Consider the following 11,116-nt stretch of genomic DNA (forward strand, 5'->3'; position numbering starts at 1 on the left):
GGTCTCCTGCTGCAGCCCTTCCGTGGGCCTGGGGATGGTCTCCGAAAGCCAAGGCTGCAGAGTCGGGCCACTCATGCTGTGGGTCCTGCGTGGAAGCTGTCGTTACTTGCTCATTTTTCATTTCAGCAAATCCTTCCTTCCTCTTCCACTCCCCCCCCCCCCCCCACCACTTCTGCCCTTACTTCCTTCTTGCTCATGGGCTATTTTATTGGAAAATGCAAATAACCCCTAAAAAATTGCATTTCTCATCTCTCTTCTGAAGAACAGAGGACACAGTTGTGCAAATGCTGAAGTAAAAGTAGCAAAGAAGCCCAAAGTGAGATGTGAGCTTTGCGCTTTCCCTGAGGAAGAAGGAAGCAGAGAAACTATCAGGGATGCACTGGGATCCAAGGCCCTTCCTGCCTTGACGTTTCCAGGTAACCGGAGACAGCACACCTGGTCCCCAGGGAGGTGGCCGAGAGGTTCAAAGCCTCAAAACTCACTCATGTGGCGCTGACCCCACGTCTTAGTAAAGTTTATTTCCAGCACTTGTTAAAACCCTGATGTACTTGTGTTTGAAGGAAGTAAAAATACAGATTTTATCCATCTCAAAACAGTCCTTTATATTCATACTACCTTCCGTGATGGCTCAGATGCTAAAGAATCTGCCTGCAATGCAACAGACCTGGATTCAGTCCCTGGGTTGGAAAGATCCCCTGGAGAAGGAAATGGCAACCCACTCCAGTATTCTTGCCTGGAGAATCCCATGGACAGGGGAGCCTGGCGGGCTACAGTCCGTGGGGTTGCACAGAGTTGGACACAGCTGAGTGACACTTTCACTTTCAAAGAGTCTTTTGGTTTTCTTTTCTTTTAGAATTAATTTTTAGAAGAATGTGAACACTGGATAATTTTCCTAGGAGCGCTTATCCACAGTCACACCGTGAGGTTGGAAACATTTATCAGAAGACTCCTCCTTTTCTTTACCTTATTTTCCACTTTTGCATATTCTAGTCAAAGGTTTACCCTGGAATAAAACGTGGCTTTAGTTCAAAATGGAGGTGACCTGGAGGGGAAGAGGCTGATGATATATTACATCGTTATTCTTCTTGCAGTCTCCCAAATATCCCAACCATTTTTATCCAAACAAAAAACTGCAGAATTCCCTGCCAGTCCACTGGTTAGGACTGAAGAACTGATGCTTTCAAATTGTGGTGCTGTAGAAGACTCTGGAGAGTCCCTTGGACTGCAAGGAGATCAAACCAGTCCATCCTAAAGGAATTCAACCCTGCATATTCATTGGAAGGACTACTGCTGAAGGTCCAATACTTTGGCCACCTGATGCGAAGAGCCAACACATTAGAAAAGACCCTGATGTTGGGAAAGATTGAGGGCAAGAGGAGAAGGGGGCGATAGAGGGTGAGATGGTTGGATGGCATCACCGACTCAATGGACATGAGTTCGAGCAAGCTCTGGGAGACAGTGAAGGACAGAGAAGCCTGGGCTGCTATAATCTGTGGGATCACAAAGAATCGGACGCAACTGAGCAATTAAACAACAACCACCACCACCGTGGTTAGAACTCGGTGCCTTCACTGGAAAGGGCCTGAGTGTGATCCGTGGTCAGGGAACCGAGGTTCCACAAGCCGTGAAGCCCGCCAGAACAAAAACAAAAACCTTGGGTTTGTTCCTGTGTTGAGTTTTGCTTCACATTTCTTTTTGGAGTCAGAGTCCTCACCAGTCACCGCTCGGGACAACGAAGTGCTGTCCAGCATCTGAAACCTCAGGACCCCCATCCTTTAGGACAATCCACGTCGGCAACTCGGCTGCAAGTGTTTTGGGGGGGATCTAACATCTCTGCAGAAGCTGAAGGGCAAACCGCAGGAAATCCATGGTTTCAGAATTCCACGTTCAGGGGAGTAAGTCCAGGATTTATTTTTTAGACACAAGTGGACATAGATAATCTCAAAACTACTTCTCTTGCTGAATAGCTGGTATGAGAACACACCCCAAAAAGTGCAATTCCGTGGTTGCCCTTTGCTTAGTTTATAATGGTGTCACAGTAGTCTGTAACAAACAGTGACCAGGTTTTCCTTAAACTCTGCCTTCTGTCAGGATCTGCAGCAGGGCTTGCGTGCAGATGGTGGGCTGCACCTCCAGGGTGTCTGAGTCAGGCGTTCTGGGGACTCCCGAGAATCTGTGTACCTAACTTGTTCCAGTTCCTGGGTGGTACTGATGCTGCTTGTAGGGGGACTCTGCTTTGAGAACCACTGCTTGAAATACCGTGTTAACAGTGTGATAATTACGCAGAAGCATTGAAATCTGCTTTATCTCACTCTGTGTATGCAAGAAAAGGGCTTCCCCCATGGTGCAGTGGTAAAGTATCTGCCTGCCAATGCAGGAGATGCAGGAAACGGGGGTTCAATCCTTGGGTGAGGAAGATCCCCTGGAAGATGAAATGGCAACCCGCTCCAGTACTCTTGCCTGGAGGATCCCATGGACAGAGGAGCCTGGAGAGCTACAGTCCACGGGGTCACAAAGAGTCAGTCACGACTGAGTGCATGCACACACACGAACACACACACCAACACACACACGAGAACACTTACATGCAAGAAAAATGGGAACTTCACTGTGGACTTAAATTTTTGAGGAGGAACACCGATTAAGAAAGGTTTTACATTTTATTTTTAAAAGTCATGTATTGACTTATTTTTGTCTCTGCTGGGCCTTCTTTGCGTCACGTGGGCTTTCTCTATTTGTGGCGAGTGGGGGCTGCCCTCTAGGGCTCGAGGTTCTCCTTGCGTGGCTTCTCTTCCTGGGGAGCACAGGCTCTGAAGCATGGGCTCAGTAGTTGCAGTTGGGGTTCAGTTACCTCGAGGCACGTGGGATCGTCCCTGACCAGGGATCGAACCTGTGCCCCCTGCCCTGGCGGGTGGATTCCTAACCACTGGACCACCAGGGAAGTCTGAAAAATTATATTTTTAAAAGCCTGCTATCTCCTGTAACCTCAGAAGTGTAACACAGCACATACAGAAAGCCTAGGACAAAGAAGCCAAATCTTCTTCTCAGCGGTTTGCTGCTATGGGTCGCCTCTCTCTGGTTTTGCCTTTGCAAACAGACGGAAAGATTTGGTGTCAGATCGTTACAGATTAAGGCTGGATCCACTTACATAGAAAACCTGTCCAAGCAGCAGTGCTGTAGACCTATTTGACATGACGGTATTTAATTAACTGTCTTCGATCACCTCACAAGATTAAATCACTACCTCCTCTTGCAGCCAAAGGAGAGGGTATTACGTGTTGTTCTCTGGAAATTCCACCTTGGGAATTCAAACCCAACTCAGATTCCCGGCATCACCATTCAAGGAAATGGTACCAGAGAACCCGGGATGGACTTTTCTTGGTTTGGGCTTACTTTTTTTTGTTCTTTTTAGTTTTAGTTACATGTGGCTTTTGTAGACTCCTCACAGCATCAGTTTTCACTTTCAACAACCTCCACGTGGTTTAACTTTTTAAAGCCGAGTGTCAAAAGCGGTAGGAGATGGTAGAGCTGTTCAAGCCCAGCCCACACACTAAAGGAAGTGAACCAAGACCCCACAGCTGAGCGCTGGGGCTGTGGGCGCCCTCCGGGAGCGGGAGGACGAGGGCAGGTCTGGGCACCGTGCTCCAGGGGACCCTGAGTCCGCAGGGGCTGGGAGGAGGATGAGAGGGGCTGAGTGTCCATGCACACAGCGGAAACAGCCGCCGATGCGCCCGAGTCCTTTCCTTTCTGAGTACATAGGGTCCTGTGTCCTGAGTTAAGAGGAGCTGCAGCCCTCCTGGTGGACCTGGGTCTGTGTTAGCAGAGTCGTCTTTGGGCAACGAATCAGCAACATTCCATTTGGATATTCAGGGGTATTCTTTCTAGACCCACGTCCCCTCCCCTCCCAGGGATGCTGAGTGGACAGGGAGCGACTGCCGCCAGAAGGAGCGGAGAAGGCAGAGGACGTCGCCCGGTCACAGGCTCTTCGCTTTGCTCCCTTGTTCTCTCCCCTAACTCTTCCTCTTCCAGTGGATAAAGTGGCCAATTTTACACCGATTATCCCAGCTGCACGTGACCTAGAATTGTGTGTGTGCATGCTAAGTCGCTTCAGTGGTGTCCGACTCTTTGTGACCCCATGGACCGTAGCCCACCAGGCTCCTCCATCCATGGGATTCTTCAGCAAGAATACTAGAGTGGGCTGCCCGCTGCCAGGGAATCTTCCCGACCCAGGGATCGAACCCACGTCTCTTATGTCTCCTGCATTGGCAGGTTCTTTATCCCTAGTACCACCTGGGAATTCCGACTAGAATAGATCTATGCTCAGTTATGTTGTCCACGTTATTCATCCTCAGAGGTTATTTGTTTGGTTTCATTTTTTTTCTTTACTCTGTTTCCTTGGTCTCAAAACAAAGTCTCCTCTGGTTCCCAGCAGACGCTCGGGTCACTTTCTTTATTGCCCAACTTTATTGCTCAAATAATGTAGCTCAATACTAGCCTCTCCAAAATAGAACTTATAAAATAAATGACCAGCAAGCATTTTATGCAAAAGCCAATATATACATATATATGACTTTTAATATTATCTGTGATTTTAGCTTATGAGTGACTGATCTCTACAATAATAGTAGATATTGCCTCATTTTTAGTAGGCACTAAATTATTGATTGTCTCTCTGTCTTACTAGTTTAATGATACAGAAACTTAAAGATTATGAGTGTACTTTATTTGTCCTCAACCCAGTGTTTTATTTGGTAAACCATTCCCTGATGGCTCAGATGGTAAAGAATCCACCTGCAATGCAGGAGACCCAGGTTCAATTCCTGGTTCAGGAAGATCCCTAGAGAAGGGAATGGCTCCTCACTCCGATATTCTTGCCTGGAGAATTCCATGGACAGAGGAGCCTGGTGGGTTACAGTTCACGGGGTCACAAAGAGTTGGACACGACTGAGTGGCCAACACTTTCACTGTATTGTAACAAAATTTCTTTTTTTTTTTTTTAATTTTATATGTATTGCACAGATTCATTAACTTCAGAGTAGCTGTGCAGGGAATTCTCTGATACAAATGTAATTTATGTTTACATTACAGCACATTCATACTGTAGTTTACATCAAAGCCTAGGATTATTATATGAAGATTCCAAGTAAACAAGTGCTAGTACTGCAATTAACATTAGAGAACACTCAATTGTTGACTCATTTATCTTTTTTACCCAAAAAAGATTTTTTTTCAGTTAAAAACAAATTTTAAAAATTGAAGTATAGTTGATGTACGATTTAAATAAGTTACAAGGGTACAATATAGTGATTCACAATTTTAAAAGATTGTTAGTCACTCAGTCACGTTCGACTCTCTGTGACCCCATGGACAGTAGTCTGTCAGGCTCCTCTGTCCATGGGATTCTCCAGGCAAGAATACTGGAGTGGGTTGCCATTCCCTTCTCAGTAGGATCTTCCCAACCGAGGAACTGAACCTGGGTCTCCTGCATTGAAGGAGGATTCTTTTAATGTCTGAGCCATAAGGGAAGCCCACTCAATTTATAGCTATTATAAAATATTTCCTGTGTTGTGCACTATATCCCTGTAACTTATTTATTTTATATGTAATAGTTTATGCCTCTTAACCCTCTACCTCTACCTATATCACCCCCCTTCCCTCCCCCAACTGGTAACCACTAGTCTGTTCTCTATATCTGTGATCTGGTTTCTTTTTTTAATGATATTTACTAGTTTGTTTTATTTTTTTGATTCCACATATAGGTGATACCATACAGTATTTTTCTTCCTCTATCTGACTTATCTCACTTAGCATGAAGCCTTCCAAGTCTATCCATGTTGTTGCAAATGGCAACATTTTATTGCTTTTTATGGCTAGCTGAATATTATTCCATTGTGAGTGTGTGTGTATATTTAACTCTATCTCACACCTTCTTTATCCATTCATCTGTTGAGTGCTTATGTTGCCTTCATATCTTGGCTATCATAAATAACACTGTTATGAACATTGGGTTGCATGTATCTTTTTGAATGAGTGTTTTCATTTTTTTCCGATATATACCCAAGTGGTGGAATTGCCGAGTCAGGTCATAGTTCTATTAATATTTTTAATTTTTTGAGAAATACTGTTTTTGCACCAATTTACAGTCCCACCCATAGTGTATGAGGGTTCCGTACCCTCACATCCTCGCCAATGTTTATTGTGCTCTTTTAAAAAGTATATATATTGAATTCACTTATTTATGGCTGTTCTGGGCCTTCGCTGCTGTGTGTGGGCTTTCTCTAGGTGGGGCGACTGGGGGCTTCTCTCGAGCTGCGGTGACTTCTCTTGTTGTGGACACAGGACTCTAGGTGCAAGGGCTTGGGAGTAGTGGTGCGTTGTGCTAAGTCGCTTCAGTTGGGTCTGACTCTTTGTGACCCCCTGGATTTCTGCATGGCTCCTCTGTCCATGGGATTCTCTAGGCAAGAATACTGCAGTGGGTTGCCATGCCCTCCTCTGGGGGTCTTCCTGACCCAGGGATTGAACCCACGTCTCATGTCTCCTGCGTTGGCAGGTGGGTTCTTTTTTTTTTTGGCAGGCGGGTTCTTAAACACTGGACCTTCAGGGAAGTCCCTATTAGTGTTCTTTTAGATCATGGTCATTCTGACAGGGGTGAGGTGATGTCTCATTGTGGTTTTAATTTGCATTTCTCTAACGGTTAACAATGTTGAACATCTTTTCATATGCCTGTTGGCCATCTGCCTATCCTCTTTGGAGAAATGTCTCTTCAGGTCCTTTGCCCATATTTTAATTGTGGTTTTTTTTTTTTTTTGATGTTGAGTTGTATGAACAGTTTAAACATATAACAAAATTTCTTGAGTATGACAAAAGGATAAAGTATTTTATTTACAAGCTCCAGAAGCTATAGTTTTTAGTTATTTAAAAGCAATGTCGGCGTGCGGTGCGTGCTGGGACATGTAGTCTGCGCCAAGTTTAACACGCCTAGCTTAGGATGGATGGGAAACTCTAAAGGGCCTCAGGTGGACCGGTACCTCCGACCTTGGGGTCTCGGTAGGGTGCTACTCCAGGTGACGTGTCTACTCCGCCCCCAGCGTGTTCTTGGCAACGACAGCTCGCTTTGCCGCCCCCTAGCGGTGGCCGGGGCATTGACGTCTGCGCTGATGGACTCAGAACCTCGAGCGGAGGAAAGTGTCAAGTTCCTGATAGCGGCTGCAGATAGGAGTAGTTGCTCCACCAGGTGAACGAGAGGGTTAAACCCACAAAGACCGTTCGCTGCCGCTTCCTAGAATGGCACGAGCTAGTGGACACTTCCGTTTCCGGTGCTGGGTTCCTGGGTCCCGAGAGTCTTCAGCTCTGGTTGTGCTTGTCAGTTGAGCGGTTGGTATCTAGGAAACGGGACGCTCTTCCGGCTGGAGTCGCGAGCTCCAGAAACGGCAAGGGAGGACTCTGACGGCGCCGAGCAGCGGGGGAACCGGTTGTCTGGATCCCAGGAAATCCCAAGGCCCGCCTTTGTTTGCGGAGTTGTTTCAACACAAGCGGCCCTTGGTGTCGCCGGAGCAGTCGGCCGCCTGGGAAATGATGCTGGGCCTGGGTACCTATGTAGGCCAGTCTCTGGCCCTGGGGAGGGAGAAACTCTTGCCAAGACCAACTCTCCTGCGGTCCCTGGAGCCTTCGCGTGCCAGCAGTGTGAACTGACTGCAGCCTACCTCCCCGATCTCAATCATCACCAAAGCAGCCACGGCGGTGGCAAACCCTACTGCTGTCCCCAGTGTAGTAAAAACTTCCGACGGGGCTCAGATCTGGTTAAGCAGCACGGGGTACACACCGGCGAGAAACCGTCCCCCTGTCCCCAGTGTGAATGTTGCTTCAGCCTGAGCTCTAACCTCACGCGACACCGTCGTTCTCACTCAGGCCTCCGACCTCACAAGTGTCTGGAGTGCGAGGAGCCTGTTATTGGCCGCAGCTCGGACACCGGCGGGGACACATGGGTGAGAAGCCTGACATTTGTGCCGAGGGTGGCAAGACTTCTTGTGTTAGCTTCAACCTGATCCAACACCAGCGCACGCGCGCCGGGGAGAAGCCCTGCAGCTGCGGGGGACTGCGGCAAGCGCTTCAGCCTCAGCTCCAACCTGGCGCAGCACCAGCGCGCCCACACCGGTGAGAAGCCCCACCTCTGTGTCTGGTGTGGTGACCGCTTTGGGTGCAGCTCTTATCTGCTCAAGCACCAGCGATCGCACATGGTGGAGGAGCAAGAACGTCACCTACAGCTCCGACTGCCTAAAGCACCAACTCACCCACAGTGGAGAGTGACCCTTCAAGTGTCCTGAGTGTGGCTATGGCTTTAAGGAAGCGCACCCGGTTCACCAAGCACCAGCAAGTCCACGTGGGCGACCGACCCCACGCCTGCCCAGAATGTGACAAAACCTTCTCCCACAGCTCCAAGCTTCTTAAACACAGTGCTCGCACACGGGCAAAAAATAAGTGCACCAAACTCAGCTGCAGCAAGAGTTTTGTAGACAGTTCAAATCTGCTGCCGCACCAACACTCCCGGACCAGAAACCTTAGGCTTTGAGCCAGCATGACAGGAGCTTCCGCCAGAGCGCTCACCTGCTCATTCACCAGGGGGCCGCACCACGGAGAGAAGCCCGCCGTCTGCCGGCAGAGTGGCAAGGCCTTTGCCCCCAGCTCCCGACCTGGGCCAGCACCAGCACTGCCGACACCCCTGGCTTAAGTTGCAGCCCAAACTTCAGCTCTGACTTTGGTGCAACCCTTCAGGAGACTGAGGGGACCAGAATTTCTCAGCAAGCCTCTTCTGCTCCTCTGGGGCTGATGATTTGTGGGCTGAATCGGGGAAGCCTAGGCTGGAGGAATTGGGACAGAAAAGTGGGGTTGGGCATGTTCTCAGAGGCCCTGGAGATGGGACTCCAGCTGGAGGGAGAGTTTGGGGATGGAATAAACTGGCCAGGTTGCTTTAAGATGCAAAGCACCTTTCGCAGCTGCTGATCAGATCCCTTCACAGGTCCAGGGAGTGAGGGGGTGCTTTACACAGGAGCTGTGGCTTCCTCAGCCCAGGAGAATTGGGCCAGATGCCAGGCAAACCCCCATGAGGAAGACAGTGGAGAAGGAGGAGGTCGGGGAGGGCCTCACCTCCAGAGGGGACTATAAGGAAAGGTGTGTCCTAGCACACGGCTCAGAGAGGTTGAACTGGGGACCACTAGGTGAACTCTGGGGTATATGATCTCTTTGAAAGACAACTGTCTGCAAGGTGAAGCTGCTGGGGCCCAGGACCAAAGCAACAGACCAGGAAGCCTGGTGGCATTTCTAGGCGGGGGCAAAAGACCAGAGGTTGGTCATCTGTCCCTTCCTCTCCTTTAGCCTTTTCCCTCGAAGGTTTCCCAGGGTCTTTCTCTGATCCCTCAAGGAGGAGAAAATGGTGACAATTTAGAGTGCCCAGACACGGGGGACTGGACACAGCACTGTAGTCTGACCAGCACGGGTGGGCTGCCTGTGTAAACAAGCCTGTTTCTGTTGGTAAAAACAGCCTATGGGAGCCTGAGGGAGGCTTCCTGAAGCACTGCACAATGTGTGCCCAGAGCAGAGGCTAAGCTGTGAGCCTCTGCTCTCCCTGTAGCCGGTTGTGTTCCTGGGAGGGGCACAGAATATAGTCCTTTTGAGGCTGGGGGAGGCCTAGTGCCTGCCCCAAGGAATCACGAGACTCACGCCTCTGGTGCCTTGTCCTGAAGTCTTGCCTCTTACTCGCTTGGTGCATCTAGGGCTGTACCACAGAGAATAAGGGCCAAAGGGGAGGGATGTGAGCTGCTAGCACAGAGTATCTCCCCTAACTGCATGACCTGGGACAGGTCTGCCTCTTCTGAGCTTCAGTTTCTTCATCTGTAAAACCGAGGATGATGGTTGCCTCCCAGGATGGTAGTAAGCTCCCATGGGATCACCGACTTGGAAACACATGGGTCAAAGAGATAACTCCGCTGACAGCTCTGCTTCTAGCCGAGCACCCTGTCACTGGGGGTGTTAGTCTGCAGGCATCACACCAGTGCACTTTTTGCCTCCTCCTGAAGGTTACAGAAATGAGTGAGACAGCCCCAGCCCCGGGGTAGCGTGGTGTCATGAAGGGGATGGGTCTAACCCAGTGCCGATGCTGGAGAAAGGGCGTCACCTTCAGCGAGTCTAAGAGGCTTCATGAAGGTGCATCTAATGGATGCCACTTGTCTCCTCAATCTGGGTCTGTGATGAAGGGAGGGGTTCTGGAATGTTCCCCGTTGTCGACAGCATTTCAAAGAGCACAAGCCAGGGTTTGAGCGGGAGTCCTGAGCTGGGCACATCCATAGTAAGCACTCAATAAATGTATGTCATGATCAAATAAATAAATAAATAAAAGCAATGTCATTTGAGAGTGCTAAAACTAAAGACCAGTAAGTGAATCAAGATTAAAACAGAAATAACACGAATTCAATCTGTTAGCACTCTGTTAATGGATAGCTAATACCATTTACTCATATATTTGGGCTTGAGGTTTAAAAACAGTCAAGTCAGGAAGTTCTCTTTCTTTCTTAAGCATTCACATTTGTAACCACATAAATATCCCATAACAAATTCCATTTACCTCCACACAGTTTACAACCTTGTTCTGACTTGACTTCACACCCAAATAGTGACCTTGAAGGAGTGATTGCTCCAGATGGAGACCCAGCATGAAGCTCTAGCCTGTCCTGACAAGGAAGCTGCGAAAACCCTGGGCAGCGAAAGGTCGCTCCTGAGGCTCCCTGGGTGCCAGGGGGCCTCCCTGGGCTGCTTAGCTGTGCATGGTACCCCCACCCCACCCCACGCTCGAGAAATACCACCCTTGCACCCTCATGGAAAAGGGGATCTGAGTTAGGCTCAGAGATGCAGACCAGACTCTCTAGGGAAAGATCCCTAAGCCTTAAGAACTCCCTGAGGTGAAGGAGGACAGTGTCAGACAGCCTGGGATTTTCCAGAAGCGATGTTTTGGAGAAGGGCTCCAGGTGAGGACCAGGGGCTGTGGTCTTTGGGGCCAAGCTAGCTCGGATCCTGCCAGCTGCACGTGGAAGACACTGCCGGTCCTGTCAGCCTGTCAGGGTGG

General features: G+C 49.1%; 1 pseudogene; it reads left to right on the plus strand.

Annotated features, from left to right (window-relative positions):
* The first annotated feature begins 6,630 nt into the window (after positions 1–6,630).
* LOC133050552 (zinc finger protein 501-like) lies at positions 6,631–10,527 on the plus strand (annotated as a pseudogene).
* Positions 10,528–11,116: the final 589 nt, after the last annotated feature.

This window comes from Dama dama, chromosome 32 (genome assembly GCF_033118175.1).
Source record: "Dama dama isolate Ldn47 chromosome 32, ASM3311817v1, whole genome shotgun sequence".
NCBI lineage: Eukaryota > Metazoa > Chordata > Mammalia > Artiodactyla > Cervidae > Dama > Dama dama.